The sequence below is a fragment of the Carcharodon carcharias genome, chromosome 17, assembly GCF_017639515.1.
Source record: "Carcharodon carcharias isolate sCarCar2 chromosome 17, sCarCar2.pri, whole genome shotgun sequence".
Lineage (NCBI taxonomy): Eukaryota > Metazoa > Chordata > Chondrichthyes > Lamniformes > Lamnidae > Carcharodon > Carcharodon carcharias.
Genome location: NC_054483.1, coordinates 60,294,916 through 60,322,179, shown reverse-complemented (window position 1 = coordinate 60,322,179; position 27,264 = coordinate 60,294,916). Strand labels below are relative to the sequence as shown.

General features: G+C 45.3%; 1 pseudogene; it reads right to left on the bottom strand.

The window, feature by feature from the left end:
- Nucleotides 1–3,890: 3,890 nt before the first annotated feature.
- Nucleotides 3,891–26,974, bottom strand: LOC121289638 (annotated as a pseudogene).
- Between the last annotated feature and the right edge of the window lie 290 nt (nucleotides 26,975–27,264).

The following is a 27,264-nucleotide window of genomic DNA, read 5'->3' as shown; positions in this document are numbered from 1 at the left end:
TTACTCTGCTTCTTCATCTCAGTCATTAATGTAGATTATAACTTGCTATGGCCCCAGCACAGATCTTTGTGGCAACCACTAATTAAGGTCTGCCAACTTGATAATGCCCATTTTACCCTACGCTCTGCTTTCTGTCCTTCAACCAGTGCCAGGCAATGACCATCTCCAACTATAGAGAATCTAACCATCCCCCCTTGACATTCTATGGAATTCCCATTGCTGAATCCCCCACTATCAACATCCTGGGGGTCACCATCAACCAGAAATTGACCTGGATCAGCGATATAAATACTGTGTCTACAAGAGCAGCTCAGAGGCTGGAAATTTTGCGGGGAGTAACTCACCTCCTGATGCCCCAAAGCCTGTCCACTATCTACAAGGCACAAGTCTCCACTTGCCTGGATAAGTGCAGCTCCAACATGATCGACACCATCCAAGACAAAGCAGCCCACTTTATTGGCACTCTATCAACCACCTTAAGCATTCATTCCCTTCACCACCAGTGCACACTGGCAGCAGAGTGTACCATCCACAAGATGCACTGCAGCAGCTCACCAAGATTCCTTCAACAGCACCTGCCAAACCCACAACATCTAGCACCTTGAAGGACAGAGCAGGGGCACATTGTAACTTCATCACCTGCCAGTTCTGCTCCAAGTCATACACCGTCTTCACTTAGAACTATAACACTATTCCTTCATGTCGCTGTGTCAAAATCGTGGAACTCCCTCCCAAATACGCCACATGGACTGCAGCGATTCAAGAAGGCAGCTCACCACCACCTTCTCAAGGGCAATTAGGGATGGGCAACAAATTCTGGCCTAGCCAGTGGCACCCACATCTTGTAAAAGAATATAAAAAAACCTGCCTGTCCTGAGGGAGTTGCGCACATGCCACCTAATGCACTGCAGAGAAGCCCATAAGTTGGCATCTTGATGTGCTACCAATTTCAACGCTTTAACACCACCCCATCTTAAATCCATATCTCCTTCATGGTTAAATTCCCTGCAAAGAATCTTTCAATTTCCATTTGGCAAGAGGAGGCAGTGAGCTATGGCAAACAATGTTTCAAGCCATCAGTTGCAAGTAACATTTGTGCCACACAAGTGCCAGGCAATGACTATCTCAAACAAGAGGGGATCTAACCATCTTCTCTTGACCTTCAATGCCTTTTCCATCACTGAATCCTGGGGGTTACCAAACCTTAACTGGAGCAGCCATATAAATAGAGTAGGTTGCAAGCGTGGGTCAGAAGCTGGGAATTCTGCAGTGAGTAACTCATCTCCTGACTCACCAAAACCTGTCCATCGTCTACAATGGACAAGGCAGGAGTGTAATGGAACACATTCCACAAAACTGGATCAGTGCAGGTCCAACAACACTCAAAAGGTTCAATACCATCCAAAACAAAGCAGCCCGCTTAATTGGCACCCCATTCACCACCTTAAATATTCAGTCCCTCCACCACTGAAGTAGAGTGGCCGCAGAGTGAACCATCTATAAGATGCACTGCAGCAACTCACCAAGACTCCTTCAGCAGCAATTTCTAAACCCACGACATCTACCACCTAGAAAGACAAGAGTAGGAGATGCATAGGAACACCACTACCTGCAAGTTCCCCTCCAAGCCACACACCATCCCAACTTGGAGCTATATCACTCTTCCTTCACTGTCGCTGGGTCAAAATCCTGGAACTCTCTGCCTAACAGCACTGTGGGTGCACTTACACCACATGGACTGCAGCAGTTCAAGAAGGCAGCTCACCACTACCTTCTGAAGGGCAATTAGGGATGGACAATAAATGTTGGCCTAGCCAGTGAGGCTCACACCTGATAATAGAATCTAAAAAAAATATGGAGGTGGGGTGATTGGAGGTAGCAGGGATTATGTGATGACACCTCCAGGAATATGACCAAACAGAGATGGCAACTCTGGGCATATCCCAACCAAAAATTTTCATATATTTTCTATTTGCCTCATATGGAATCCTATTTAATCAAGTTAAATAATAATAATTCATAATATATTCCTCAAGCTTTTCTAGAAATTGCCATTTCAACCAATGCCATGGAAGTCACAACATTTGTAAATGACATTAAGCAAATAAACAAGGCAAATACTAATAATTCCATTACGTGTCATAGATGTTGTCAGCTGCAGAGCAGCACAGAAACCTGCTCAACCACAAATGAAGTGAGTGTGAGGAAACTGGGAGTTTTGTAAATGATGTTCATTTAAAAAACAGCAATGTACAACATATGAAAATATTATACAATTAGTAAAGGATTGCAATCAAAAAGAAATATCCCTCAATGCTTTTCTAGGCATGGTCCACATTCTACCATCATTCTACAACATGAAGTAGTGGTGATAAGGGAAAGATCATCCAGTCCCACTGAAAGTCAATAGATGTTTGGCTGGGCCCAAATCTCCTGCAGTGGCTCACAGAATCACAGAATCACATAGTGCAGAAGAGGCCCTTTGGCCCATCGAGTCTGCACCGACACGTGAGAAACACCTGACCTACCTACCTAATCCCATTTACCAGCACTTGGCCCATAGCCTTGAATGTTATGATGTGCCAAGTGCTCATCCAGGCACTTTTTAAAAGGTCACGATGGGACCGGAAAATCCAAGCCAAGGTCAATAGTCAAGGTCAAAATGCAGCACGTGCTAGGAATATCATAGAGGCTCAGGATGGTTGCAAATGTTACCTTCCAGACTCCTTTAAGTCAGGCATTTCCAATATTCAAACTTTTCATCCAAAGGTAAGCAATTATAATACAAAATACTAGCTTGCATTACTTCGCAAAACTAATGCATAAAACATATGTAAATTTTCCCATCTTTTCCTATTTAAAAACTCATGCGCAAACCAAGTAAAAAGAAAGTCTTGCATTTATGTAACACCTTTCACAGCCACCCAAAGCAACTGAAAATTAAGGCAAACAAATTTCTAACCCCAAAATCCTGAAAAGTTGTAAAAGCTTATTAGAATTGGAAAGCTAAACAATAAACAAAAGGGTTTTAAATTGGTCTCTGTTAAATGATATTATTACATCAGTCATAGCTTACAAACTATGCGAACGGCTTGATTTGTGTTTCTGAATTCCTCACAAAAGATTCCTTGGGCAATCTTTTGGTAACTGTAATTTTAATATTGGGAAGATCGGCCAAGTCATTGGGCCAGAACTTATTGGAAAAATAATGGTGCATTAACAGCACCCGCCGTTATTAGTTTGTAAATAAATGAAGCAGTTTAAGCTGAAGAAGAGATTTGCCTTGGGTTCTGATTCACCACAAATTGCTGAATGATTCGCACCACTCTGATGTTAGCCTCGACAAAACCAGACCATCATTGTGGTCTCTGATGCCCTTCACAACTTGGCGCTTGAAAGGGATCCCTTGCCAGAGGGATACATGGAGGGGGCTGAGAGCTCCTCGGGTGATGAAGAGAAGGAAGTGCAGAAACCTGAAGAGAGAGACAAGGGTCAGCTCCCACGCGAGGATGTCATCGAAGAAACATGGCATTGAAGATGCCCTGTGCCACACTGATAGCCACAAGATTCTGGGAGGAATGAGGCGCAGATTACAGGACACGTCCACATTTCTTCTGCCCCTTAGTGCCATGCCAATACACTGAGAGGCCTTTACAACCAGTAACATCAAGAACAATTCCAGCATTTGGGCTTGCACCTTCAACCCTCATGATTCACCAGGCCCTAATCTTTGGAAAGGTCAGCGGTGAGCCCTGCATCCTTGCGTTCTGGGAAGTGATAGCGATAGCACAAAATTGTAAACACTGAGTCAAAGGACTTGATGTAGTCATCACCACCGTAACAAGAAACTTTCAGCAGACACTGAGGCGTGCGCATGGTTGGGGAGACAATCATGACAGCAGGTCTTGTGCCTTGGCACTACCAATGAAGGCAGCCATCTCATTCTGAGAAACAATAACAGCTAACTCTTCAAGGCTATCGAGGACACCTAACTCCATGTTGTCTTGTAAGCAATAGGCATAGCCAATGCATTTTGCAAACATTTCCAGTAAAGAGTTTGATACATCTCCCTGACATAACACAAAGGTTGGGTAATTATCATGAGTCAGCTAGTCATCACATGAATGCGAGGCTCACAAATGGAGGTGAACACTAGTTGGGAGGATGATTCACCCTCACAGTAAGAGGGCTCATCTGTGCATATGCATGATGCTTTCCTCATGTTCCATTCCATTTATCTTTATGCAGGTCAAGCTCGCCCAAATATCAGGATGATATCCCAGATGGAAGGAGGGATGGCAGGTGTCCAGGAACTGACTCAGTTTGAGGAGCATGTTGCTGAGTTGGTGGGCGAGGACTGAGATCGCTCCTGTGAAGAAAGTGAGATCAGCCTCTCCCAGCAAGCCAGCCCCCCATGAGTTGATCACATCCTATAATTACAGTCGGTGACATGCAATGTTTCTGCTCGCCCATGAACTAAATCTATCTTCTCTCTCTTAGATGTACCAGCAGACCCAGACAGGCCACCAGAGCTACCGTAAGCTCCAGACCCTAGGTCACCTCAGAGGATACCATTCTCATGAACAACAAATGTATTTACAAAGGTGCATGATATATACAATTGAATACCCATGATTCAGAAGTGATGTCAAAGTTTCTTAAATTTTCTAACCCTGCACTATGTCTTGGTGAACCCCTAACATCCGCAGCAGAGGTGGAGGAAGTCTGCTGACTGCTATGCCCTGTTGCCTTTGATGACTTTGGTTGGCGTTGTTTACAGGGCTGAGAACTGGAGGTCCCCGGACTGCTTTTGGTGTCCAGCTGTGGGACAGATGCACCCTCCTCGCCCTGTGGAGCTGGAGGTGATGGGGTCCCAGGCAGCTAGATTAGGATTGGCTGAACACTCTCAGATTCACCTGGGTGGATGGCCCTGTGCCACACTCCTTGAGAAGAAGGGGCTCCTGGAGGGAGGTCAAGGTGCCCCGCCCCACTTTCGCCCAGCCACTGATGAATCCCACCATTGCCTATAGCGATGGAATGCAGATCAAGTGCAAATCTGCTGGACAAAGATTTCCAAGGCGGCTGCCACCCTTCCCATGGTGAGCTCAAGGTGCTCACATGTTGGAACCACGACCAGACAAAATGTAGATGGACTCCTCCATCCTTCAAGCTAGTCTGCTGACTGCTTCTCACAAATCTACCTGATTTTCTGCCGCCTAACGTTGCAACTTCAGCATATTAGAGATGGCCGCTTGCAGAGGCTCATCATCTGATTCAACCTCAGTTGGTGCCTGATCTCCAGCAGTCCTCTGAGTTCCAGAGACCTGGGCTGTCACTGCCTCCGACTGCTGCGGAGATGTGTCAGTGAGGTGTTCCCCAGAATGTGACCCTGAGCCTAATCTAGATCCATGACCCGCCGGGGTGTGTGTCTCTACGCTGGTAGAGGGTGCAGGTGAACGCCGTGACAGTTTTTCCTCTGATGCACCCTCAGCTTCCTCCTCTGAGGTGGTATGAGGGCTGAGTCTTATGGTAACTCTGGTGGTCTGTCTGGGTCTGCTGGTGCCTCTTAGAGAGAGAAGATAGGTTCAGTTCAGAAGCAGGAAGAATACAACACTACATGTTCCTCACTGTGATTATCAGGATGTGATCAACTCATGAGGGCTCACCCGTACTGGCTTGCTGAGAGAGGCCGATCTCGCCTTCCCCACCGAAGCAACACCTACCCAGCATTCGGCAGCATCCTCCTCAAAGTGGGTCAGCTCCCGGATGTCTGCAGTCCCTCCTCCCGTCTGGCATATGACCCTCTGGTTGTGGGCTAGCTCGGCCTGCATGAAGATAAGTAAAATGGAAGGTGATCAGAAGAGATGGAGGAGAGGTTGGGAAGCATGCATGCCTGCCATGTGTGCTGAGCCCTCCCCAGTATGGGCTGAGGATGGAGCTTGTGCAGCTTGATAGATGAGATGCTGGTGATGTTAAAGTGTCCATGAGATATTCGGTGCTGTTGTCTGCCCTGGTAATATTGTGTGAGATCCCTGAGCAGTGTAACCCTTTGTGTGGGTGATGCCATTATGAGAGTGTGAGTTTGGAGTGAGTCGAAGGTTGATTTACCCTGGCGGAGCGAATGAGATCGTTCATCCTCTTCCTGCACAGGATGGTGTTTCACAGGTTGGTGCCTGATGAGCTGACCTGTCCTGCAATTGCCTCTCAGGCCATCAAGGAGAGGCTGCTGGGCTACCTGGAGCCATCGCTCAGGTAGAGGACATCCCAGTGCTGGCGGACTCCATGCATGAGAGCCTCAAGGGAGTCATTGTGAACCTGGAGCAGGTTTTTCCTTGGTGCAGCCATATCAAGGCATTTCCTGACAACCAGCTGGCCTGCTGAGAGTAGTGTGTGTGCTCTGGTGTTGTTTAAATATGGCACCCGGACCTTTGACCCCATTAGGTAACGACGATCGGACAAATCAGTGTCTGCCCCGCCGCATGCTTCGGAAAGCTACATGCCAATGAATAATTAAAGCCCTTCCGAGCGTGAAATTGGCCGCAATTTCCCACCCTGCCAACTGGTGGGAAATGCATTGTGAAAGCCACCCGCCATCACAATTGGCCTCCTGAAGGGAGACCCCTGCCGACATCTAAATTACCTCTTTTATTAAAATGTTTTTAGCTTATTCAATTTCTTTGCTAACTCCTTCTTGGTGTGTTGCTACTTATTTAGTGAAAGAAAGAAAAGAAAAGCTGCATTTATAAGTCACCTTTCATGACACCAGGACAACACAAATTGAAGTGTCGTCACTGTTGTAAGTGCTGAAATGTGATCACCCTGAAGCAGTGGTTTAGGTCAAAGGCCTTTATCCTGGCATGTTTTTCACATGCACATTGCTTTTTATAAATAGTCTGCTTTAGTGGTGAGTTTTCTTTTGCATCAATATTGGCGTGTATTGTAACATGACTCTACTTGTCGCAGGGTGGGACTGTTTATCAACGTTGAACTTAATGATCAAGGCAGCTGGATTACAGTTCATTCAATCAATCCTAAACTATGGGCGGAATTTTCTGAGCTCGCTGGCAGTGGGTGTGATAGGTGGTGTGCGCAGAAAATATGGCGGGACCCACTTCACGACGATGTGAAAGGTTGCGATCGTCCGCTCTGCCCGTCGACAGTAGGCCATGTTCCTGTCATCAGTCAGTGGGGAGCTAATTGTAATACATTAGCACATAATTAAAAGGCCATCCCTCCGGGCTTTTGGAACCCCGCCGTTTCGTCCATCCACATCGGTGGGAAAGCACGCTGACGTGTTTCACAACAGCACACAGGCGACCTGCACTTGGTGGCCTTCACTTTAGGGAAACTGAGGTGAGTGAGCAGCAGCATTCACCAGACCTCACCTGATGTTTCCAGGCCTCAGGGGAAACTGATGCCTGGCCTCGTGGGTGACTGCTGAGGGGTGGGTGGGTGTCTGGGGGCAAGTGCTGGCCAGCCTCGGAGGCGACTGCTGAGGGTTGGAGGTGTCTGGGGACAAGTGCTGGCCAGCATCGGAGGCGACTGCTCACAGGAAACACAGCTGCAATGTTATTGCCTGTTTTACTGTCTGGAAAATTCTCTTCTCAAGGCCTTTGTGTCTGTGTGTGCATGAAGTTAATGTGTGTGTGGAATTAACGTGTGAGTAAAATTAATGTGTGTGAAACTAATGTGTGTGTGAAATTAATGTGTGTGTGTGTGTGTGTGCGTGCGAAATTAGCGTCTGTGATTATCTCAAAAGGTTTTTAGCTGTGCTTTAGCAGAGATAAATTTTTGACCCTTTCATTGACTGAGTCAAATGGGTTAAATGCTTAACAAAGAAGGATATAATTGCTTTAGAGGTGGTTCAACAAAGATTCTCAGGTGAGAAGGTTCTATGATGAACGGATGAGTGTATTGGGCCCATACTGTCAGGCGTTTAAAAGGATGAGCGATGATCAAATTGAAACATTCAAGATTATGCAGGGGCTTGACAGGATAGCTACTGAGAGATTGTTTCCCCTGGCTGGGAAATCTGGAACTTGGGGACACAGTTTCAGGATAAAGGGCCAATCATTTAGGACTGAAATGTGGAGAAATTTCATCACTTGAAGGGTTGTGGATCTTTGGAATTCTCTACCTCAGAATGTTGTGAATGCTCCATTGTTAAATATATTTAAATATTTAAGGCTGAGAAAGACAGATTTTTGGTCTCTCAGGGAATCAAGGGAAATGGGGCATGTGCTGGAAAGTAGAGCTGATGTCAAGGATCAGCCATGATCATATTGAACTGCAGAACAGGATCTACTCCTACTCCTATTTCTTATATTCATTATTTTTAACTTGCCAATGCTCCTTTGACAGCCCCTTTCAAACTTACAATCTCTACCACCTAGAAATACAAGGGCAGAAGATATAAGGGAATCTGCAAGTTTCCCGCCAAGTCACTCACCATTCTGACTTGGCACTATATTGCCGTTCCTTCACTGTCATTGGGTCAAAAACCTGGAACTTCCTTTGAAACAGCACTGTGGGTGACTGCAGCAGTTCAAGAAAGCAACTCACAATCACCTTCTCAAGGGCAATTAGGGATTGGCAACGAACGCTGGCTTTACCAGTGATGTTCACATCCAAGAACGATTGAAATAAGTTAACTGGACCAGCCATATAAATACTGTGGCTGCAACAGCAGGTTATAAACTGAAGATTCCATGGTGACTAACTCATCTCCTGACTTCCCAAAGTCTGTCTCTATCTCCAAGGTACATGTTAGGAGCGTGATGGAATACTCTCCACTTGCCTGGATGGGTGCAGCTCCACGATAGCCAAAGAGCTCAAAACTGTCGAAGACAAAGTAGCTCACTTGGTGGACACCCATCCACCACCTTTAACAGCACCTTCCAAACCCATAGCCTCCACCATCTAGAAGAACAAGGAAAGCAGACACACGGGAACACAACCATCTGCAAGCTCTCTTCCAAGTTACACACTGTAAGGAATTCTCCTTGAATTAATTAAATGATTCCTCATGATTCAGGTTCGAGTGTGTTGTCCAAAAGCAAGTTTATTACTCAAGCACAAAAACACCGCAATTATTATGGGTACACTATAAACATATACAAATAGGTTTTCTGCATACCCTAGGTGATCTTGTTTGGCTTCTGTGGATGTTTTTCCTCCAACTATCCATGAACTCTCCCCTAAAAGACCCTCACTATTCTAGGGAAAGCTGACTTATCCATTTCTCTAAAGTCTAGAACCTTCTGCATGATATCCATCATGTCACCAGATACTTCACATAAACCTCTAGGCTTTGATATAATGGCCATTTCTATTATGCAAGTCAGTAAATTGTGATCCAGATCAGTAAATTACTAAATGATCAAGGCAAGCATGACCTTATTGAGCATATTCAAGATCCACAATCCTCAGATAGGTTTGACTCCATGAACAATTTTAAAGCAGACACTGTTCTTCACCTTAAAGATGATGCAGTTCCTTCCAAAGATCCAACATGGAGGTGGAGTGTCCATATAAAGGACAAATTAAAGGTCAAGTTGGATGTTCAGGAATACAGAGTAGATGCAGAAATAGGTGGGTACAATATTAACCTAATGCAATTTGGACAAAACAAACATGAGAAGCTACGGACAGACATTTCCAGAGACCCTGTTCTCTGGGCATTATGGTAGACCATCATCAGTGGATGGCCAGGTGCAGCACAAGAGGTTCCCACAGGCCTCCAAACATTTTGGCAGTATCGTGTTGAAATCAGCATTTCAAGTGTCATAGAGTCATAGAGGTCTACTGCACATAAAAAGGCCCTTTGGCCCATCAAGTCTGCGCCAGTCAAACAAGTATCTAACTATTCTAATCCCATTTTCCAGCACTAGTGGAGCCATCTTCAAGGGCAGACAAGTGCTGATACCAGAAGTCTTTTGTCAAGATGTCCTTACTCAGTTACACCAAGGTCACAAAGGTATTGAAGGAACAAGATGACTAGCATGTTTATTTGCCAGGGATCATAGAACAACCTGTGAGGATTTGTGATGGATGCCAAGAGCATCAATCAAGTCAACATGAAGAGACACTCTATCCCTTTCATGTTCCAAAACAATCATTGTCGAGAATAGTGACTGACTTATTCACTGTTAGAGGTGATGACTTTTCCAACTCCCTATCATTCGCCAACCGAAGGATACATCAAGTGTGTCAATGGCAAACACGATGAGCACAATTTTCAGTCTTTTTGCTTCCAAGGAGGTGATAGCTTCGGACAATGGTCTACAGTATAGCAGTAAACCTTTCCAAGACATATGCAAAGTGGGCTGTAAACCATGTTACGTCAGCCTTCACTAACCGAGGTCAAATGCGCTAGTAGAAAAGGGTAGTGCGGGCAGTAAAGTCACTGATTTTGAAATATAAAAAGACAAGTGAAGACATTCAAGTAGCAATGTTGCAGCTACAAGCAACACCATTAGATTTGGGATTACCAACCCAGCAGAGATTATGGCTGAAATTTTCCAGCTCCGTTGGCGTCAGGCGTCATGGGGGGTGGGAAGGGGCGGACAACATAGTGAGAAGGCCAAAAGTTGGTTTAACGCCAGCGTGAAAGCACAACAGGGTCATCCGATGGTGTCCACCATGGCAATACACCAATCCCACTGGAGGCCAGAGAGAACCTGCTTTGCATTCCGCTAATGAGATGCAAATAAGGCCCAACTGGAATTATACCCCACGCCAGATTTACCATTATGCTGGTGGAAAAACACGCCAGCCCGGAACACTACTGGACCAGTGCGACATGCAGAAGTTGGGACTTACCATTAAGGCCTTGCTCAGATCACAGACATCCACGGAGCAGAAAATGGTGGAGCCCTACAACTACTGGACACGTGCATCACATGCTAGGTGGATTCTCATGGACGTGGGTCTTCCATGAAGCAGCTTTTGGAAGGTGGGAGATCTCCGTTGATGCCTGGGGTCTGCTTCAGAACATCACGGTCTTGGCCATGCGCTGCTATGGATGATCGTTGACGGGGGTGGAGAGGAAGGTCCAGCTGTGAGTAGGATAGGAATGTGTACTGTAGGGGGTGGGGTGAGCTTGGGAGTGGGGGAAATGAAGATGTCGATGAGAGTGAAGTTATAGGGGAGGAAGTAGTACGGGGAGGAGGGTGTAACAGGGGAGAATGCGGCAAATGGTGAGGTAGGTGTAATGGGAGAGGAAGATGTAAGGGAAGGAGTTCAGAGGGGAGAATGAGTTCAGAGTGGGGGGAAAGAGTAAAGGTGGAGGAAGGAGTAAGGATGGAGGAGAGAGTAAGGGTGAAGGAGGGAGTAAAGGGGACATGTCTATGTTAATGTGCAAGAGAAGTGCCTGTGAAGTCAATGACTGCCTCCTGGGGAACAAACTGGGGATAAGCATGGTAGGAGGGAATGGTGAGTGTGAGAGGGAGCAGAGTGAGCCGAAAGGGTGGGAGGTTGAGGGTGTGGCTAGTAGTGGTAGAAGCGACGGCGAGGGTGTTTGGTGGGGACTCGGAAGCAGACACGGGCCATAGAGATGGAAGGAGGAGATCGGGGAGGCCAATGTGGATAGAATGGAATTCTCAGGAAGGTAGGGAACGTGCACGTTCACCTGGAAATCTTGGAGAGAAAAGGGTTCAGATTGATAGATGACAGTGGGAAGGTGGAGGTGATGCCAGGGGGTCAACAGTGATGGTGGAAAAGACATGGGTCACTCGGTGGGGAAAAATGACAGGAGAAGCTTATAAGAAACTTGACCACAACCATGGTTTTCACATTAAAAGTGAGCAGAGCTTTGTGTTGAGCGGGCACAGGTACTGCATGAGAGGGTGATCAATCTGTGGGCGGAGATGCAGGTCAGCTCAGATAGACAACTGAAAGATACCCCTGCAAGCAGCATTGAAAATGCTCAGGACATTGGGATGAGTGTGATTGAGGAAGGCTCTATATGTTCTTGCACGAGGCTTCGAAAGTCCCTGCCACACACACTCTTCTCACTCTAGAATCACTCATGATCCAGCTGTGTGCAGCTGAACTGCAAGTGGAGGGATGCAGTGGGAGGACTTGGGAAGCCTGAAAATGAAGCTGAAAGACAACCTTACACATTATTCGGTGAAAGTGAATATATTTTCAGATTATAAAGTGACAAAATGTGTGTTCGCATAGACTCCTTGAGGGGAGGCGGTGGCATAATGTTTTTGTCATTGGACTAGTATTCCAGAGACCCAGAGTAATGTTCTGGTGACCTAGATTTGAATCCCACCTTGGCAGATGGCAATATTTGAATTCAAAAAAATCTGGAATTAAAAGTCTTATGATGACCTTGACATCATTGCCAATTGTTGCAAAAACCCATCTGGTTCACTAATGTCCTTTAGGGAACAAAATCTGCCATCTTTACCTGGTCTGGCTACTTGTGACTCCACACCCACAGCAATGTGGTTGATTCTTAAAGTGCCCCCTGATCAAGGGCAATTAAGGATGGGCAATAAATGCTGGCTGAGGCAGCAATCCCACATCACACGAACAAATGAAAAAAAGTCTTGTGATCAGAAATTCTTAACTTTTCTAGGCCTATGAATTCTTCTAGGTGCTGCCCTGACATCCACAGTAGGGGTGGAGACAGCCTGTGCAATGGTTGGCCCTTTTGCCTCCCATGACATTGGCAGTGCTTCCTCTGGAAAGCCGAGGCATTGAGGGCCCCAGCTTGCTTTGGCTGTACTCCTGCGGCCCAGCTGCTCTCTCTGTGGTGACAGAAGACAAGTTTGAGCAGGGGTCTAGGCAAAGGGGACTCAGAGGGAGTGGACAGCCTCTAAGATTCCTGAGAGGATGACCCTGGGTTTCCAGCTGCCAGTCCTCCCTCTTTTGGGGGCCCGAGGGCCCCAGTCGGACTCCTTGAGGGGAAGGAGCACCTGGAGGGCTGTAGAGATGCCCCGTTTCCCTCTCGCATTGCCACTGCGGGAACTCGCCCATGACTATTGCGGTGGAGTGCAGGTCCTGCGTGCAGCTCTGTGTCCTGCGGGGACAGGGTACCCATGATGTTCGCCATCCTTGACCTCCATAGGCACACGTATGGGCATCACTTCATCAGAGAGCACATGGACGCAATCCACCGATTTGCATGCCGCTATTGAGGGCTTCCTACTGCTATGCGTGATGTTCCCTGCCCTCTGCTAGCTTTCCAGGATGAGTTGGAAGGCCAAATCCAGAGGCTCTGCATCTGATCCAGACTCACAGACCCCTCTTCCCCAGCAGTCCGCCAAGTGCCGGGGAGCTCGGCTAAACCTGTCTCCTCCTGCTGCGGACATGTGTCCATGTGGTGACCACCAGATTGTAAACTGGTGCTCGCTCTAGATCTAGGTCCCACTGAGGTGTGTGTCTCTGTGCTGGTGGAGGGTGTGGGTAAGCGCTGTGACAGGTCTTCCAGGCTGCTTATTTCCAGTTCTTCAGGGAGGAGGTGTCATCTTGACTGGAAATAAGGACCTGGTTGGAGCTGAGGGACTGGCTGGCTGAGTATGTCAGTCACTTGGCAGAGATCCCTGTGGACTAAAGTAGAGAATAGTAGAGCATGGCAGCAGAGTCAAGAGCAGGAGAGAGAGCACTCACAGTTGCATTGAGAGAGGGATGATGTGATACAGGATCCTCACGTGGGTGTTCACAGCTAAAATCGCCGTCACCGCAGGCACAATCCATGTCCTCACCATGGCACACTCCTCAAAGCGAGTGAGAGACCTAATGTTGGCCACTCCACCCTGGGTGAGGGACTCCTCCCTGCAGTTGTGAACCAGCTTCTCTTGCATGAAAACAGATGGAGGGTGTGTGAGCAGGACGTATGGCACAGCGTGGAACGTTCATGTGGAGTTTGGAGCCATGGATGGGATGAGGTCATGTACTCCAGAGGTTATGAGCCTGATAGAAATGTGAATGAGTGCGTGTGAGAGTTAATGATGTTATCTCTTGAGGTGTGGGATCCCTGTGGATGTGTGATAGGTTTGTGAGTGTCTGAGTTTCGAGTGATGAGGTGGATGACTTACCCTGGTGGAACAGATGAGAGCATTTATCCTCTTCCTGCACTGGATGACTGACCTCCTCTGTGTTCCTATGGCAGTGAGCACTGCTACCACTGCCTCCCAGGCTGGGTTAGTGACTCTGGTGGGCCACCTGCATCCAGGGAGGGGGTAGAGGACATTGCAGTGGCCATCCAATGCGTCAACAGGTGCCCCAGAGAGATGTCACTAAATTTGGGGGCTGCCATCTTCTTTGCTTTCGGGGCCATCTGTTACGTGGAGCAGCCCTGGTCTGAAGGCATGAAGTAAGCTGCGCTCTAGTGTGTTTTAAATATGGCGCGCGGAATGAAGAAGCGCTGAGGTCATGGCGTGGCGTGAAAATCTGCGCCTGCCCACCAGTGATCCGGTGTGTTTCCCGTGAATGCATAATTAATGAGTTGGGACACACCGAGTATCGGACAATAAGGCACAAAAAGCCGCCATTGCGACTGGCAGGTAAAACATTCTTTTTCTTGCCAACTACTGCACTTTGTGAAAACCTGGGGCCATTCCGCCCTATGTTTGGAAGACAAGTCAGGACAACTCTTCCAAGTCATCGCCTGATCAAATTCCCATAAGCCCAAGAATACTTGTTACAAAGGCAGTAGGAAATAAAAGTCACACATGATAAACATGCAGGTGTGGAATTGACTGGAGGGCAGAAGTTCAGAGTGATCCACTTGCAAGAGAGGACATGGTTCTCTGTGGAGGTATCAACGATCTGTAATGAGCCACAATGTTATGACGTGACCACTCTTTAAGAGTAATATTGAGGAGAAATAGCTGTCAGTTGAGAGGGTTGTCCAACAGCATCATACTGAACACTCCTGTAGCATCATGTTCTGAGAGTGGGAGCTGAGGGGGATGATGCACACACTCAAGTACAAGCTGGTTGTCAGTCTACACTGACAAGCCAAAAAAGAGTTGACAATTCCAAATCTCAACAAAACGTCACTGTTACCAGATCAGGTCATGTCAGCTGACCACCTATACCTTTCAGTGACACTTGAACAATTAATGTGAAAGTCAATGCATGTGTAAATACTGTTCATGTTAACCCTATTCCATTATGTATATAGCTTATAATTTGTGTTTTTATGACATTATGATACTGCTTTGCTTTGTATAAAGTTTAACATACTGATTAACATACTATTAAATATGTAAATGATTTGATATATACCATCACAGTAAGTGATGCAATTTAACGTGTGATATAGTAGTTGGAGTAGTATTGATCAGCAGGTAATATGTGGATGAAGAGCTCTCCTGGAATCCTGTTATTCAGCAGTAAAGAAACCTGAATTGGCCGTCTCCAACTTTACCATCCAATTAAGAATGGTCAGCGGGATGTAGATGCTGCTGACCAATCAGAGGAACGGCAGCTCTGAAGCCTTCGCAGCCCCACCAGGACAGGTTGGCATTGCCGAGGCAGGTTGTTGAGGGGTCAGGCACTGATTGGGCACTTCAGCATGGAGGTCCCCTCTGAAAGGTAAGTACAAAATATAAAATCAGAGTAGCCAAGTAATCAGGCCTCTCATGATAGCCCATGGGGTCACAGGGGTGACCTCCCTCTCCATGGACCACTCTATGGGGCATGGAACCTCCAGCTCCACAAGACACTCGAATAGCTATCAGGTGGCTACTTCCATGAAGCTAGCGGCCTCCCCACATGGTGGAGGGGCCATTCCAATGTTGGCATAATGCTAGCGGGCTTGGCTCTGGTGAGAAGTGACTGAAGCATTTTTTGAGAAGTCACCACAGCCACCACGACTCATGAGGGAATCGAGGAGAAGGACTCTTCCATTCAACAGGAGGAAGGACATCCAACAGAGGGTGCTGCTAAGAAGTGACTGAAGCATTCTGGGAGAAGTCACCACAGCCACCGCAAGTCAGGAGGGAATCGGGAAGGACCCACTGCCAAAAAATGGAATAGCCCCAAACATTACATTGCTGCAGTGTTTCTATCCCCCCACCCCCCTCCTCTTCAAATCTAAAAAAAAGAGAGAGGAAGAAGCAGTGCCTTCAGGAATGCACCAGACCTGCGAGGGACATTCTTCTGAAAGTGGATTTTAAAGAAAAAGCAGCTCATTGGTGAATAAATCCTGGGAACAGACTCGGAGGGAGGAGCACCACAGCAGTGAGTATAAATCTAGCTTACCTCGGGGATTCACAGCCTTATCTCCAGGGAGCAGACTCAGAGAGAGGAGCACCAGAGAGGTGACCTTGGGGCACAGAGTAACTGAAGCCAAAACTGAAAAAGTGCCATCACAGGAAAGCTGTGACCTGATTGGTTGGTAGGAAATCTGCACCAAATTTGAAAAAAAACACGGCTAAGCTAATTAATAAATTAATTGACTAAGTCGAGATGGCTGGGCAGGTGATGTGCTGTAGCTTTATGATGTGGGAGCTGGCAGATCCCATTGCGAGCCACAGTGACCACATCTGCAGCAAGTGTTGGTTGCTGGAAGGACTCCAGCTCAGAATTGATGAGCTGGAGTCTGAGCTCCGGATGCTGCGGCACATCTGGGAGGGGGAGAGTTACCTGGACGCTTTGTTTCAGGAGGCAGTCACACCCGGTAGATTAAGTATCTCAAGTTTGGTCAGTGGTCAGTGGTCAGGGTCAGCAGGGTGTGACTGCAAGTGAGGCAGGTAGAGAGATCCTGTGTTCAGGAACAGAGGAGCCTCAGCTCTTGACCTTGTCCAACAGGTACAAGGTACTTGCTCCCTCTGTGGATGAGAAACAGGGCTGTAGGGAGGATGAGCCAGCTGACCATGGCACCGGGGCACAGGAGGACATTCAAGAGGGGGGAGCAAAAAGACAAGTGGTAGTTGCAGGGGATTTTATAATTTGGGAAATTGATAGCATCCTTTGTAAGCAGGATCGAGAATCCTGCATGGTATGTTGCCTGCCCGGTGGCCAGGGTGATAGACATCTCTGACCGGCTTGGAAGGATATTGGAGAGGGAGGGGGAGGATCCAGTTGTTGTGGTCCACGTCGGGACAAATAACATAGGTAAGACAAAGAAAGAGGACTTGTTTGGGGAGTATCAGGAACTAGGAACTAAATTAAAGAACAGGTCCTCAAGGGTTATAATCTCCGGATTACTACCCGAGCCACATGCAAATTGACATAGGGATGAGAGAATAAGGGAAGTAAATACATGGCTAAAGGAGTGGTGTGGGAAAGTGGGATTCCATTTCATGGGGCACTGGCATCAGTATTCGAACAGGAGGGATCTGTACCGTTGGGATGGTTTCCACCTGAACCGAATTGGAACTAATGTTCTAGCGAAAAGGGTAAATAAGGTGGTCAACAGGACTTTAAACTAGAAATTTGGGCGGGGGGGGGGGGGAGAGGAGGAAAGGGTAAAACTCCTAGAAGTATGAATAATGGGAAACAAAGCAGCAGGTTAGCGTGTAGGAGGGTGGATTCAACTTCATGGAAAATTATGAAAAAACTGAAAAGAAAGGAGAGCCCAGAAGAGGCTATTAAAGTCTCCAGAACACAACATAGGACAGAATGTTTGGAAAGGGCTAGGAATCTAACTTCAAGCACATCAGATAAAGGGACGACAATGAGAAAGGGGACGGGAAATATGGGACTGAAGGTGTTGTATCTGAATACACGCAGTATACAAAATAAGGTAAGTGACCTTGTACGGCAGATTGAAATTGGCAGGTATGATGTGGTGGGCACCATGGTGACATGGCTGCAAAGGGATCAGGAGCTAAATATCCAAGGATATACATCCTATCGAAAAGATAGGCAGGTTAGCATAGGGAATGGGGTTGTTTTGTTAGTAAGAAATTAAATTAAATCGATAGCAAGAAACAACGTAGGGTCAGATGATGTAGAATCTGTGTGGGTAGAGCTGAGGAACCACAAAGGTAAAAAAACCATAATGGGAGTTATCTACAGGCCTCCAAACAGTAGTCAGGATGTGAGGCACAAGATACACCAGGAGATGGAAAAGGCATGTAAGAAAGACAAGGTTACAGTGATCATGGGGGATTTCAATATGCAGGTAGACTGGGAAAATCAGGTTGGTAGTGGATCCCAAGAAAAGGAATTTGTGGAATGTCTACGAGATGGCTTTTTGGAGCAGCTTGTGGTGAAGCCCACTAGGGAACAGGCAATTCTAGCTTTAGTGATGTGTAATGAGGCAGATTTGATAAGGGAGCTTAAGGTGAAGGAACCCTTAGGAGGAAGTGACCATAATATGATAGAATTTACCCTGCAATTTGAGAGGAAAAAGCTGGAATCAGATATAATGGTATTATAGTTGAATAAAGGCAACTACAGAGGCATGAGGGAGGAGCTGGCCAGAATTGACTGGGAGATGAGCCTAGCAGAAAAGACAGTGGAACAGCAATGGCAGGAGTTTCTGGGAGTAATTTGGGAGACACAGCAAAAATTCATCCCCAGGAAGAAGAAGCATACTAAAGGGAGGACAAGGCAACCATGGCTGACAAGGGAAGTCAGGGACAGCATAAAAGCTAAAGAGAAAGCATACAATGCAGCGAAGAGCAGTGGGAAACCAGGGGATTGGGAAGCCTACAAAGACCAACAGAGGACAGCTAAAAAAGAATTAAGGAGGAAGAAGATTAAATATGAGGGTAAACTAGCTAGTAATATAAAAAAAGATTGCAAGAGTTTTTTAGATATATAAAGGGTAAGAGAGGGGCAAAAGTGGACATTGGGCCGCTGGAAAATGACACTGGAGAAGTAGTAGTGGGGAACAAAGAAATGGCAGAGGAACTAAATAGGTACTTTGCGTCAGTCTTCATGGTGGAAGACATGAGTAACATCCCGAAGTTCAAGAGAGTCGGGGGGCAGAGGTGAGTATGGTGGCCATTACCAAGGAGAAGGTGCTGGGAAAACTGAAAGGTCTGAAGGTGGATAATTCACCTGAACCAGATGGATTACACCCCAGTGTTCTGAAGGAAATAGCTGAAGAGATAGTGGAGGCGTTAGTGGTGATCGTTCAGGAATCACTGGAGTCAGGGAGGGTCCCAGAGGACTGGAAAATCGCTAATGTAACCCCCTGGTTAAGAAGGGAGTGAGGCAAAAGACGGGAAACTACAGGCCGATTAGCCTGACCTCGGTCGTTGGTAAGATTTTAGAGTCCATTATTAAGGATGAGATTTCAGAATACTTGGAAGTGCATGATAAAGGACAAAGTCAGCATGGTTTCATCAAGGGGAGGTCATGCCTGACAAATCTGTTAGAATTCTTTGAGGAGGTAACGAGTAGGTTAGACAAAGGAGTGCCAATGGATACTATCTACTTGGACGTCCAGAAGGCCTTTGACAAGGTGCCGCACAGGAGGCTGCTCAGTAAGATAACAGCCCATGGTGTTAGAGGCAAGGTACTAGCATGGATAGAAGATTGGCTGTCTGGCAGGCGGCAGAGAGTGGGGAAAAGTCAGGATAGCGGCTGGTGACTAGTAGAGTTCCGCAGGGGTCAGTGTTAGGACCACAACTTTTCACTTTATACATTAATGATCTAGATGAAGGAACTGAGGGCATCCTGGCTAAGTTTGCAGATGATACAAAGATAGGTGGAGGGACAGGTAGTATTGAGGAGGCAGGGAGGCTGCAGAAGGATTTGGACAGGTTAGGAGAATGGACAAAGAAGTGGCAGATGGAATACAACGTGGGGAAGTGTGAGGTCATGCACTTTGGTAGGAAGAATAGAGGCATAGACTATTTTCTAAATGGGGAGAGATTTCAGAAATCTGGAGTGCAAGGGACTTGGGAGTTCTAGTCCAGGATTCTCTTAAGGTTAACTTGCAGGTTGAGTCAGTAGTTAGGAAGGTAGATGCAACGTTGGTATTTATTTCGAGAGGACTAGGATATAAAAACAGGAATGTGCTGCTGAGGCTTTATAAGGCTCTGGTCAGACCACATTTAGAATATTGTGAGCAATTTTGGGCCCCGTATCACAGGAAGGATGTTCTGGCCCTGGAGAGGGTCCAGAGGAGGTTCACGAGAACGATCCCAGGAAGAAAGGCTTAACATATGAGGAACATTTGAGGACTCTGGGTCTATAATCGATAGAGTTTAGAAGGATGAGGGGGGATCTGATTGAAACTTACAGAATACTGAAAGGCCTGGATAGCGTGGACGTGGGGAAGGTGTTTCCATTGGTAGGAGAGACTAGGACCCGAGGGCACAGCCTCAGAGTAAAGGGAAGACCTTTTAGAACAGAGATGAGGAAACTTCTTTAGCCAGAGAGTGGTGAATCTATGGAATTCATTGCTACAGAAGGCTGTGGAGGCCAGGTCATTGAGTGTATTTAAGACCGAGATAGATAGGCTCTTGATTGGTAAGGGGATCAAAGGTTACAGAGAGAAGGCTGGAGAATGGTGTTGAGCAACTTATCAGCCATGATTGAATAGTGGATCAGACTTGATGGGCCGAATGGCCTAATTTCTGCTCCTATGTCTTATGATCTTATGGGCTGGGAAAATCCTCTTTAATAGGGCCTTTTACTATTGAAATTGGTTGCCTGCCTCCATACAGTAGAAAACCCACATTCCACAGCCCCACCCCGAGTAACTCAGTCAGCTGATCTTAGAATTATTTTTGAACTATTTATTACAAAACAAGCAAATCAATGTCCCAGGCCAAACAGGGACACATTTTATCATCATTCTATGTAGCCTGATGCAGCTCTCAAAGGGCACTTCATTGCGATGATCGCACCGCAGGGCTTTCTCAAAGAATTCGATGGCTTCTGATTTCTTGCCTTCAAGCTGGTGTATTAGCCCCAATACACCAAAAGCTACACTGTCTCTTGAGTATTCATCCAATCGATTTTCAGCAACTTGTTTCAATTTAGCATGACATTCTTCGTTCACCTTGCTCTTAACTTTGAGTTTTAAGCATTCCTTGAAAGAATGAATAGCATTCAGCTGGGACCTCTTCCTATTCAGCTGGAACAATCCATAGCGCCAAAGTATTAACTGTCTATTCAAATGATTGCAATCTTCATTTCTAATCAAGCTTTCATAGATCTCATCAACTTTGGAATATTCTTCAGATTCTTCAAAGATTTCTGCCAGATTAAGAATTGCAAAGATAAGTGAGGATTTCTGATCAAACGCTGTTTGGAAATGGTACTCACAAAATTCAATCAATGTTCTTCTTTCTTCACGAGCATAATATTTCTGAGGCGTTTTCTTCAGTGCAAACAGCCTATTTCTGTAGCATAACCCGATCTGGTGGTGAAGGAGTGCAGACTTTGGTTTCATCTTCAGTGCCTTTTTCAATATCTGCAAGGCGTAATCAATAGATCCTGCTTTTCTTAAAGATTTGGCTGCGTACTAAATTATATACTGATCATCAGGAGAGTTCAGGAGCACTTCTCCCAGTAAACTGTAAAATTCTTCTTTTTGATTCAATTCCTGTAGTCTAAGAGCCAAGAAGATCTTGAGAAAAGAGTCATCTGGGCTCAGTGCTAATGCACGGCATAGCTGCTTCACTACTTTGCAGTGTTCAGGAAGCTGTGGGTCTCCAAAGTTTTCTTTAATTCGAAACATGGCAGTTGCGTGAGCTGTATTCCATTCAATGTTATCAGGATCCTCTGCCACTGCCTTCTCAGTACATTTACTTGCCTCTTCATAATATTTCCAACCAAATTTCAACAGTGTCCAACCCTTCTCCCCGTATACTTCAGGTATCATTGCTGCATACCAAGATGCATCAGTGAACTGTTGACAGATCCTAAACAAAAACAGAATTACCTGGAAAAACTCAGCAGGTCTGGCAGCATCGGCGGAGAAGAAAAGAGTTGACGTTTCGAGTTCTCATGACCCTTCAACAGAACTAGGACATGAGGACTCGAAACGTCAACTCTTTTCTTCTCCGCCGATGCTGCCAGACCTGCTGAGTTTTTCCAGGTAATTCTGTTTTTGTTTTGGATTTCCAGCATCCGCAGTTTTTTTGTTTTTATCTCTGTTGACAGATCCTCTCCAGCTTGTCCAGGTAGGACTGAGCCTCGTCCAATTCTCCCATGTGATAATATAGCCAGGCATAGTTCCCATAAGTGACAATGCTCTATTTTTCAATTTCAAATTCGTGATTCTTCCTCAGAATTTCTTCAGCTTCCCATAAATTATTGAAAGACTCCTCACATTTGTCTCTCACACAATTGATAAATGCAAGTAGGTTGTGAAGTATGGCTTTATATTTCACAAAATCAAACTCTATTGTATAATTTACTCATTCCTGCAAATCATCCCACCCAACGTATTCCAATTGCAGATTCCATGTGTGACATTGTTGCTGAAGTAATTTCACTTTCAGGGAGTCCCTTTCAGTGTCACTGTAAGAAATATGTTTAAATACTTGTTAGCTATATTAAAAAATCAGTGATGGAGAAGTTATTTCATGCTGGCCAGCAGAGAAAATCAGAAAAACTATTAACAGCACAAAAGAAGTCAGCTACACGGATGACAACCAGAAGCTGAAACACATATAAAAAAAAGCAACAGGCAGGAAAAAACCAGCTGGACCACTGAACCTGTGCTACACTGTCATGACGCACTTTAAATTCATGAGCCCAACTTACCCCTCCCCACCAACCAGAATTACAACCTCCCTTAAAATAGGCACAAAACAATCACAGTACGAAGATTCAAGCAGCACCAAGGTAGTTGAGACCCTGGTGTTATATTGCTATATTATTTGTAAAGCTAGGAACTGAATGTTATATGAATATATACCCCAGGGTTTCACATTCACACTGAAGCCACGTATCAGACTATTCGTCAGCCAGCCACATGGAGAGCTGAAAGAAATGCACTTGATGAAGCTCCAGCATTTTGAGCCTAAAGTGGTGATAATTTCTAACTTTTTGGAACTAGAATACATTCATTTGGTTTAACATCTAACCTGAAAGCCAGCACCTCCAACAATGCAGCCCTCGATCGGTACTGCCTACAACCCACTGACTCCGAGAAAGGAGTGTTATACCGTGAGGCTTCAGTAGATTATTGACAGATCCTCTCCAAATGTGTCGCACAGACACATTTATTATATCTGTCATTGACATATAAAAATGTCTCTTACCTCATGATGATCAGGATGAAGAGGACCAGCTGCTTCTTCACTTTTACTTGGATGACTGATCAACTGCAAAACAGAACTAAGTAAGTTTATCTCTTCAAAGCTCCCACAGCCTGTAGAGAAAGGCAATTTTGCAGAATTGGACTTGAGATTGAAAAGTGAAAGCAACTGATTGTTTACCATCTGCAGGAAATGTGATAAATGTGTAAAAATGTGCTATTACTGATACAAAATACCATCTCTCTTGGGGTTATTTTCTATTCATGTTGTCTAGAGCTTGCTGTGTGCGCTTGCTCTGTTGACATTCTCTTCTGCTGCATAATAACAAATGCTGGACTTCATAGAAGAATGACTTTTATGTTAACTGATTTGGGATTACAATGATAGGTGGACAAGTTCCATGGACTGTACATCAGATGTACTGACACCAACATACATTCAGAGTGACTGAGTAGAAAAAGAGCACCCATTTTCTCAGATAAACAACTGGGACAAAAAGCACCAAATTCCCGGGCACTATCTCCCACTGGCCCTAGTGGATCATGACGTTCAAGCATCCTTAACAACCTCTAAAAGATGCATTAAACTGCTGCATATATTATTGAGGGGCCTAGTACTGTTTCAGGATCTCTCCTGGAAATTCATCAATGCTAAATGAATCAAGCATTGGGGCTTTGGAAATCAGTTTAGTCAAACCCGCCTCTGTCCATGCCTTATAAAAACTACACAGCACCCACAAAATCTGAGAGGCTGAGACTACATGAAGAACAAAACTTCCAATTTCTCAATGGCCATTCAGATTTGACGATTAACTAGAATTATACCATGGTTTAAATTATAAGGACAGATTGAATCTAATTATTTGGTATAAGCTTGAGTGTAGACCATTAAGTGAAGGCCGAAGTGAAATGTTTAAAATGGCAATGGGTTTTGATAGTGTCCAGACAGAGAAACTATTCCAACCAATGGGGCAATCTGCACCTGACCAAAGCTGGGACCAATGTCCTGGTGGGGAGGTTAACAGGTGCTGTAGCGGAGGGTCAAACCTAATTTGGCAGTGGGAGGAGTACTGGGGGGTAGCAGCTGAGAAGAGGGAAAAGAGTTTTAGAAAATGAGAGGGACAATATCAGAGAAAAGAATAGTGGGAGCAGGAATTACATGGAGGTTAAAAGCATAGCTGATTAGCATGGTATCAGAGTGGATGTGTGTTAATGCGAGAAGTGTTACAAATAAAGTTGATGAATTACAGGCATAAGTTGCCAAATGGGGTTATGATATAGTGCCCAATACAGAGACCTGGTTTAAACATGGGAACTTTTCTATTTCTGGCTTCAATGGATTCAAGAGTGATAGAGAAGGGATAAAAGATAGGATCAGGGGTTATAGAGGTTGGGGATGCCAATATTGATCCGGGAAACTATTGCAGTTCTACATGCAGACACTAACATAGTGGATTCAAAGGCTGAATCGATTTGACTGTAATTAAGAAGTAGAAAAAGCCGTTCCATGACTGGATTTTTACTATGGGCTCCCAAATACTGGGAAGGGGTTAGAGGAGCAAAACTGAAAACAAATTTCAAGAAAATGTAAAACTAATTGAGCAATAAGAATCAGGGACTTCAATCACCCTAGTATAGACTGAGGAAAAACAATGGAAAGGTCAAGGAGGGTGAAGAATTACTAAATTGTGTACAGGAGAACTGCCTTAAGTTGGCATGCTTTAGCCCAAGGAGGAACAAAGCTGGATCTGGTCTGGGGAATGAACGAGGGAAATTAGAGAATTTGGATTGGGAAAACATCTGGGTAATAGTGATCATAATATAATTAGGCTTAAAGCAGTTATCAAAAGGGACAAAGAAAAATCAAAATTGAAAACACCCAATTGGAGGAGATTCGATTTCAGTGATTTGAAATGGGATCTAGTAGATGTGGGCTGGAAACAAAGATTGGCCTGAAAGACAGTTAATGAGCAATGGGAGGCCATCAAATTGCAGATATTTCAGGTACAAGCTAAGCATGTTACCACAATAAAGAAAGAGGGGGCATTCAATGCTGGGGCTTTCTGGATGAGTAAGGAAATAGAGGTTAAAATAAAACAGAAAAAAGAATTTTATGACAAATGTCAGATACAGAATACAGTGGGGAACCAGGTACAATATAGAGAGTGCAGAGGGAAGTTGTAAAAGGATGGAAAGAGGTCAAAGATATTATGAGAAAAGATTAGCAGCCAATATAAAAGCAACCCAAAAACATTTTATTAGCATATGACTGGTGGGGCTGGTTAGATACAAAAAATAAAGAATGTAGTTCCTTAGCAGCAAGTTTTCCGGTGCTACAAGTGTTGTTTTGGCTCCAGACTGGTGTGCACACTTCATGTACAAGCCATTCTGAACAACATCTTGATGAGGTTGTTAGGAGCATCAGCTGGAAGTATGCAGGGCAGGGGGATTTTAACATTAATACCCATTCAGCACTGACATTTTGGGACTTAATGCTTTAGTTAATGCCATCTCTTAAGCTTTGCACAGAACATGCCTTCAACAGCAGGAAGGACCCCAAACCAGTGCTGTTTAAAGGGAACTTCATTAGTTTCAGGTTAGTTGCTGATTGATTTCAACCCACTATTGCTGCAATTAAATTTGGTGGTTTCTAGAGTTCTTTAAAGCTGCTAATGTCTACAAGGTGTAGTGTGCCAAGATGCTGAAGGGTATTGTTTTGTCCTCAAGGATTCAAGCACAACTCCCAGATATGGGTCCAGTGGTATGCATTCCCCAAGGACTACAGCATAACAAGGAGTATAGCAGAGGTAACAGAGAGCAGGACAAGCTGCTGGAAGAGGGAGGAGAAGGATGGTGAGTGGGCTCTCAGCAAGAGACTATATCTGGCCAAAGTCTTCAGGAAGCAATTCTCCTTCCTGAACCTCAGTGAGGAACAGCTTGTGAGAAGCTGTACTTCAGTAAGGACATCCTCCGTGAAATCTGCCACCAGCTGCAGCCACAAGTGCAACCTCAGAGCTGGTCAAGGATGTGCCAGGCTTGTGCCAGGCTTGAACAAGTGGTATTTCAACATTTCCAATCTTTGATGGTTTCAGCCCCATCACTGGCCACAGTCTCATCCATGGCTGTATCAATAATGGCGAGTATAGTCTCCTCCTATAGGTCGCTGTAGTCATGCATGCAAGTTAGCTCTTGTAATGCTGGCTATCTTTAAAGGATTTCAGCTATTTTTAAGTAATGCTGGCTGATTTTAAATGATGTCAGCTAGATTTAAATGTTGCTGGCCATCTTTAAGTGGTGCCAGCTAGCTGTAGTGATTGGAGGTATAACCTTTCCTATTGCCTTTAGGGGTCACATGATTGTGCTGATGAATAAGCCCAAAGTGTGGGGTTAATCTTACGGGCTGGGTTTTCTAGTTATGGACCTGGTTCAAGCATGTAGCTTCTAAATGAGATCAGTAATAAAGCTTTCTGTTTCAAGTAAGAAACCTGTCCAGTACACCAAGTTTATTGCAGTAGCTTTAAGTGATGCTGGCCATCGGTGCCAGCTGGCTTTAAGTGTTGCCAGCCATCTCTAAGTTGTACTGGCTAGCTTTCAGTGGTGCCAGCTAGCTTTTAGCGATGCTGGCCATTTTTAAACAGTACTGGCTAGCTCTAAGTGATGCTGGCTAGCTCTAAGTGGTGCTAGCCTTCATGAATTTCATGCCTTGCTAAAATCTGCAGCAGCTCAGCAGTGTGTTCAGTGCTAGCTGCAGGCAGCAATCATGCAAATTTGCAAGCATCACAAAGTTTGTGTGCTACCTGCATCAGAAGGAACAGATACAGATTTATCCCGAATCATGGTTCCCACGCCCATTCATCTGGACTGTTCAGTTTAGCCCCTGAAATCACTTTGTGAATGCAGAGGGCATGACTGAATGTACACTTTGCATCTGTCCTTCCAAAGAAGAGGGTGAAGTTAATGTTACAGTTGAGGAGGGCGGAGTTGAGATTTTGGGAAAAAATATATCTAAAGAAGTTATTAAGAGGGTTGGTATCTCTCAAAGTTAACACGTCACTGGATTCAGGTAGAAAGTATCCGAGGTTACTGAGCGAAGCTAAGGTGCAGGTAAAAGAAACTTAGACCACAAT